At 44.5% G+C, this 7,601-nt stretch overlaps 1 pseudogene; it reads left to right on the top strand.

Moving 5' to 3' along the window:
• Positions 1-311: 311 nt before the first annotated feature.
• LOC122151637 lies at positions 312-430 on the top strand (annotated as a pseudogene).
• The last annotated feature ends 7,171 nt before the right edge of the window (positions 431-7,601 follow it).

Below are 7,601 nucleotides of genomic sequence, written 5' to 3'. Positions count from 1 at the left end.
ATTTTGGACTTAGCCCTCTGCTATTTGGGGCTCATATGACTTTTTTGGTTTGGATTCTGGCAACTTCCCTTTCAACGCTTGAGTTTTTTTTTTTTTTTTCCTCTGGTTAGTTGGGTAGGCAAGGTTCTTTCTTTGCTTGACTTACTAATTCCTGCCCTTGGACATCTTTCCTGTATGTGACCCATATGCCCACCACCCCTGAGTGAGCTTCATGATGCTTTGTGTAAAATGGCCAGGTGAGGGCTGTGACAGGGTCAAACCTGATTGAGAACCTTTCTGAGGACCAAGTAAAGACCACAGAGCAGAAATACTTGATTGGCCATACCACCCTGGACACACCCAGTCTCACCAGATCTCAGAAGCTAAGCAGGGTTGGTCCTGGTTAGTGCTTGGATAGGAGGCTGCCTGGGAATACCAGGTGCTATATAGGTTCTTAGAAGGAGCTCTAGTGGTGTAGCACCTAAGGCATTTGACTGCTAACTGGAAGGTTAGTGGTTCAAACCCACCAACCACTCCATGGAAGGAAGACCAGGCAATCTACTTCCATAAAGATTTACCTCCTTGGAAACCCAATGGAGGTCGCTATGAGTTGGAATTTACTTTATGGCAGTGAGTTTGAGTTTGAATTTTATAGGCTTTTAGAAGGAGCTCTGGTGGTGCAATGGTTAAAGTATGTGGCTGTTAACCAAAAGTTTAGAGGTTCAAATTCACCAGCTGCTCTGAAGAAGAAAGAGGAGGCAGTCTGCTTCCATAAAGATTTACAGCTTTGGAAACCCCATGGGGCAATTCTACTCTGTCCTACAAGGTTGCATATATATATATATATATATATATATAGGCTTTTAGAGGAGGCTTGGTGAGCCTGTTGGGCCAGGGAATTTTAGTAACATAGTTCTTGTTATGAGCTGTCGAGTTGGACCCGACTCATAGTGACCCCTCCTTGGATTTCTGAGGCGGCATCACTACAGAAGTAGATTGCCCAACCTTCCTTCTGAGGAGTGGCTGGTGGGTTTGAACTGCCAGCCTTCTGGTTAGCAGTCAAGTGTCTTAGGCATTGCTACCAGAGCTCCTAGTAACATAGTAGGAAGTCACATATCTCATTCCTATCACAGAGACTCTACATGGTAGGAGGCTTCCTTTAGGCATCTGAATAGTGAAGGGTACCCCTGGTCTACAAGACCCTGGCCCATTACTCTATCCCTAAATGGGTTACTCTGAGATACTGACTTCTCCTTGGCTCCCTGTATTTAGTGCCAATGTTTTGAGTCATGGTTTTATTATGTTTTGTTTTTGCTTGTACAAAACTGCTAATCTAGGACTGCTTTTAGTGGCTCTTTTGCTAACATTTGAGGGGATCTTACTTTTGACCCATTGGCCCCATTCTGAAGTTAGTCAAGTCTTTTGGCCCTTGCCAAAGTCAGGAAATAGAAATGTAATGATTTCTAGATTCCTATGATAGAGAAAATAAATTGGGCTTCTTGGGAGTGGTGAGAAACATGAAAGTAGAGTGGCTTCAGTTGATGCTAAGGGGATTTTAGTGCAAATATTGATGCAGAAAGAACTTGCAGAGCACCATCTCACAGAGCATGTGTAGTCTGGCCCTGTCTGTCTTTTACCAGTTGTCAACCCTGCCTGCTCCTGGTATCCCCCTCCCTGAGTAGCCCCACAGGCTCTGCTCCATTGTAGGCCCTAGGGTCAATCCTGGCTGGACTCTGGCCATCTATCACCATTTGTGGTGACAGGTCTTTGCCTTGCTCCTAAGACCTGTTGTTGTTGTTATGTGCCATCGAGTCAGACCTGACTCATAGCGTCCCCTCCTTGGGTTTCTGAGGCAGTATCACTACGGAAGTAGATTGCCCCATCTTCCTTCCGAGGAGTGGCTGGTGGGTTTGAAGCACCAGCCTTCTGGGTAGAAGTCAAATGCCTTAGGCAGTATGCTACCAGAGCTCCTAGGCCCTCCTTATTTGTTCCCAGGCTCTACTCTGCTCCCTCTTTCACTCCGTGGTCTCACCTATAGTCTTCTGTTTTGAAATCCTGAATTGAGACCCTGTTCCCTCTGAGTCACCATCTCCTGTGCTGCTCCTCCCACTATCACACAACTATGGAAATTATCTTAATCTTTTACTCAATCTCCATGACCTCAGCCCTCTCCGTATTCTCCCAGTCTTTCAGCCTTCTCCTGAACTTACTTTTTCTCCCCAGCCAGAATCTATGGTCCTTCAGACATTGACATTTTTATTAGCATCTAGAACTTTTGTTATTCTCTCAAACTTTTGCGAAAACTATCAACCATTCTCCATTTTCTGCATCAGCCTATTTTCAACTACCTGTTGCTAGGTTGTTCAGCATCATAACTTCATAGTTGACAGCCTCATATAGCACTCAGTATTGATTGAAAATTCTTTTAATTGTTACTGTGCTTCCCTATCCAACCTCTTCCTCTTTGCTTTCAGCAAATGATTGACCTCACTACCTACTTCACAGAAGAGAGACCCTAAAGTAAACACTTCCTTGTCTAGTTGCTCCTCTCCCTCTTCCCATTTATCTGTCTATATCTTTGGTGGTGCAGTGGTTAAAGCATTTGGCTGCTAACCTACCAGCCTCTCCATGGAAAAAGATGAGGCTGTCTGCTTCTATAAAGATTTACAGCTTTGGAAACCCTATGGGGGCAGTTCTACCCTGTCCTATAGAGTTGCTGTGAGTCAGAATTGACTCAGTGACAGTGAGTATGGTTTTTGGTATCTCTCTTCATCTCTTCACTCTTGTTCCCATCTTGTTTCCTATTTCTTGAAGCCTTCTTTATATCCTTCAAGACTTTGCCCTATCACTTACCCCACTGCTCCCATTTCCTGGGGTCTTCAACCTTCCTTTCTGTTGGTTACCTCCACATTGCCTTTAGTCAAGCACAGGTCTCCCTAGGATTAAAATAAAAATTTCTTAGAGGTGGTTGCCCATTATGTTTCCTCCGTATCAGCCAAATTTCCTTTAAAAAGAATCTTTTTCACTGGTTCTTCTCAGTTACTCATTTGTTGTTGTTGTTGTTGTTATGTGCCGTCGAGTCGGCCAGTTACTCATTAGCCCTCTGTAATTTTTCATAGAAGTCACCAGTGACCACTTTGTTGCCAAATCAAATTAATACCTTTCAATTCTCAACTGTCTTAGACATTCTGCAGAATTTCATACCACTCACCACTCCTTAAAATCCTCTCCCCTTGGCTTTTATGACACCACAAGCCTCTGGATTATCCTCTTACCTCTTAGCCATACAGGCTAAGCCTTCCTTGAACCCTAAACGGGGGGGCATAACTGTGGTCATCCGTGGCCTCTCCTTCTCAAGAGCTGGGCAGACAGGAGGAAGGATACCTGCTTCTGCTCCCTGCCCTGCTTTTGCCTGTTTTCTTTGTGTCCCTTCCTTCTTCTGGACTCAGTTCTCCTCATGCCAAATATGTTTACAAGCTCCTGCTAGGAGTTCAGCATCTGTGAGGCCTCCCCTCTGTCTCTCCCAATGCCACAAAGAATTTAGCCATATTTGTTCAGAGGCCCCATCTCAATCAGCCTAAGGAGGTGGGTTGGGTCCTGTAGCATCCAAGCAGCAGTCAGGTTGGTGGGCAGCTCATCACCATGATCCTCATACAAATTAGCACCTAAGGCACTTGACTGCTAACCAGAAGGCTGGCGGTTCAAACCCACCAGCCACTCCTCAGAAGGAAGGTTGGGCAATCCTACTTCCATAGTGATACTGCCTCGGAAACCCAAGGAGGGGTCGCTATGAGTCGGGGCCGACTCGACGGCACATAACAACAACAAAAAACAGTCTATAAAGAGCTTGAGGTTGTGGCAAAACATGTTTCTATGCATGCTACAGTTTGCATGAGAATCCTGGCAGGTGGGGGTGTCTGCCATGATCTCATTCTGATGGGGGCGTTGGGGGAGACTGGAAAGTGCTGTCACTTGCTTGGAGCTTGGCTGGGGTCAGTATGACTCCCTTCAGCTGGGTCTTTCCCACCTGTGCTGATCATTATTACCACCTGCTTGCTCCCGTTGTTTGTCCTGGAGTCAGATTTGGTTGCTTTTTGGAGGCAGGGAGATACAGTGGAAAGACATCTGATTTGAGATTCTGAGCACTTAAATTCTGGCTCCGTCGATTATGAGCTGTGTGTCCTTGGATATAGTCTCTCCATATGCAGCTGGCAGAGCATTGAAAACAGTGATCTCTCACAGGTATTTCAGCTTTAAAGATGATAACTGGGATTCTAATGCTAAAGCTAAGGAGTGCTGGTGGTGCAGTGGTTAAGGTGTTTGGTTGCTAACCAGAAGGTTGGAGCTTCAAACCCATCAGCCACTCTGCAGGAGAAAGATGAGGCGTCTGCTTCCATAAAAATGTACAGCCTTAGAATTCCTATTCTAACAGGCAGTTCTACTCTGTTTTACATGGTCACTATGAGGTGGAATTGACTCAATGGTATAGGGTTTGAATGTTAAAGCTCAGGCCGCATAGGAAACAGGGAGTAGGGCATAGCTGTGGAAGTTCTGAACAGGGCAGGGCAAAGGGACTCACAGAACAAACTGAGCTTCCTTGAGGAGAGTCCTCATCAGTTGGTGCTGCTTCTTGAGCCATATGCCTATTCCCTGTCCCCTTCTTGGCTATCAAGGGGCAAGCTCCTCCTAGGCCTTTGCTAGAAGTGATCATGGGACTGAAGGTGGTTGGGGGCGTAAAGGAGGAATATTGTAAGGGGAAGTGTCACTGATTGTAAAAGGACCTACACATTCAAGAACAAATAAAAAACAGCACTGTTATTTACCAATAATTGTGTCTTGAAGTGTTTTTCATTGAAGATGGTCAAACCTGCTTCATGACCTTATGCCCAGACTCCAACATAATTAAAGTAGAAGGTGGAAAGAACAGGTTGGGAAGCCTTTCTCTCTGGGGGTAGACCCAGCTCTCTGCTTGTTATTGCACGAACACAGCCTGTTCTTCAAAGTGCAGGAGACAAGTCTGAAGTGGAGAGTAAGGAAAAATGCCCACCATTCCAGGCATGAAGCACTTCAAGAATATCCTTTACATGGTGTTCCTTGTTAACTATCCTTAGCTCTCTGTTCACTCTGCATCAGTGGTTTCTAACCATTTTTGGGTTCAAGGACATTTCAATCAGTATTTCTCATTCTTTATGGCTGCACCACATCTGAACCCCTTCCTGTGTTTGGGAAATTCCTCATTTCAGGAGTTTTGGGGATGGGAAAGAACAAAGCAGGGTCCACAGAGACTTCTCTCTGGAGGCAGTGTTAGTTGCAGTGAGGTGGGATTTCCACGGCACCAGTGGCAACAGTACAAGTTGAAGCACCAGGTGCTTGACGGGAGTCATAGTTTCTTCAGCCGAACAATTCTATCTTCTTTCTCCACTCTTTTGGGAATTGTTCCCAGCTGCATAGCTCTGAGCCTAATTCTTCAGCCTTCCCACCAATTCTTTGAATGAATAAATCTTTTAATATTCTTTTTCTGCTTAAATTAGCCAGAGATGGTTTCTGCTACTTGCAGCTAAGAACTCTAATTGATGCAGAAATCTTGGAGAATATGATAGAGTCATGGAGTCAATCAATCTCTTAGCTCCAGCACCACATATCTGATGGTCTATTGACACCTTTGAGGAAGGACAGCCAGAATGCTCCTTAGAAGCAAGAATGACCAGATGTTGTCTCTTGTACTTTGGTTATGTTGTCAGAAGGGATCAGTCCCTGGAGAAAGGATATCATGCTCGGTATAGTAGTAGAAGGTCAGCAAAAAAGGGGAAGACCTTCAACAACATGGATTGACACAATAGCACAATTGTGAAGATGATGCAGGATCAGGCAGTGTTTTGTTCTGTTGCACATAGGGTCACTATGAGTTGAAACTGACTCAATGCCACCTAATAACATTGACACCTTGACTGTGTGATAATAAGAAATTATGGATAACATTGTAAAGAATAAGAATTCCAGAACATTTAACCATGCTCATGCAGAACCTGTACAGAGACCCAGAGGGTTCCCCAAGGGGGTACTGCATGAATTAAAATCAAGAAAGGTGTAGGTCAGGATTGTAGCCTATCACCATACTTATTCAGTCTGTATGCTGAGCAAATAATCTGAAAAGCTGTGCTATATGAAGAAAAATGCAACATCAGTATTGGAGGAGACTCATTAACAACCTGTAATATGCAGATGACACAATTTTACTTTCTGAAAGTGAAGAATTTATTGATGAAGATCAAAGACTACAGTCTTCAGTATGGATTACACCTCAACATAAAGAAAACCAAAATCCTCCCAACTGGAGCAATAAGCAATATTATTATAAAAAGAAAAGGTTGAAGTTGTCAGGGATTTCATTTACTTGCATCCACAATTGATGCCCATGGAAACAATAGTCAAGAAATCAAATATTATATTGCACTGGGAAAATCTACTGCAAAAGACCTCTTTAGAGTGTTAAAAACCAAAGATGTCATTTTGAGGACTAAGTTGTGCCAGACTCAAGTCATGGTATTTTCAATGGCCTCAGATGCATGTGAAAGCTGGGCAGTGAATAAGGAAGACCAAAGAAGAATTGATGCCTTTAAATTATGGTGTTGGTGAAGAATCTTAAATATACCATGGACTGCCAGAAAACAAATCAATTTGTCTTGGAAGAAGTCCAGCTAGAATGCTGCTTAGAAGCGAGGATGGAAACCCTTCATCTCACGTACTTTGGATGTGTTACCAGGAGGGATCAGTCCCTGGAGAAGGACGTCGTGCTTGGTAAAGTGGAGGGTCAGTGAAATAGAGGAAGACCCTCAGTGGGATGGATCGACACAGTGGCTGCAACAGTGGGCTCAAACAGTAATGACCCTTAGGGTGGCTCAGGAGTGGGCAGCGTTTGGTTCTGTGGGTCACTGTGAGTTGGAACCCACTCGGCAGCACCTAACAACGACTGATGCCACTAGATATCTCAGTCAGCTGACACCTTAGCACTCCCTGCCCTCTTCATACATTCGTCTTGTATTCCCTTTCACAACCAAGAATATGGGAAAACCTGGGGAATGTGGTGTCAGAAAAGCCAGTGAAGTTCGTGGTTCAAAGAAGTATGATCATCAGTTTAATGCTTAAGATAAGCCCTAGAAGTCTTCTCTGACCCCACACCCTTGGCTTGGCCCAGTTACCTGAAATCTTTCCCAACCCTCAATCCCCTTGCTTACTCTGAGCTTCTGGTGTTCTGTCTTTACGAATTTCATTAGGACTAGTACTTCTCTCAGTTCCAGGGCCACACAACCTGCCTACTCCCTGATCCCCAGGTTCCCTGACGAGCTGCTAGCTGAAACCATTCCCTACAATAAGCCCTGCAGTTAGGTTTCCAACATGGCCTCCTCTTCTTCCACACCTGGTCTGTGGCTTTTATCAACCAGGCAATATAGGCATAGGATTGAGGGCCTAAGAGCTTTTCTTGGGCATATAAAAAGTCCTAAAAAGATTAAAATTTAAAAAAATAGCAAAATCTACATAGTGGCTAAGGCACTTGACTGCTAACCAGAAGGCTGGTGGTTCAAACCCACCAGCCACTCCTCGGAAGGAAGGTTGGGCAATCC

The sequence above is a fragment of the Orycteropus afer genome, unplaced genomic scaffold (genome assembly GCF_000298275.1).
Source record: "Orycteropus afer afer isolate SDZICR_OR568_19922 unplaced genomic scaffold, OryAfe1.0 scaffold00014, whole genome shotgun sequence".
Lineage (NCBI taxonomy): Eukaryota > Metazoa > Chordata > Mammalia > Tubulidentata > Orycteropodidae > Orycteropus > Orycteropus afer.
The sequence above is the reverse complement of the archived record's forward strand: the minus strand, read 5'-3'. Positions and strand labels throughout refer to the sequence as shown.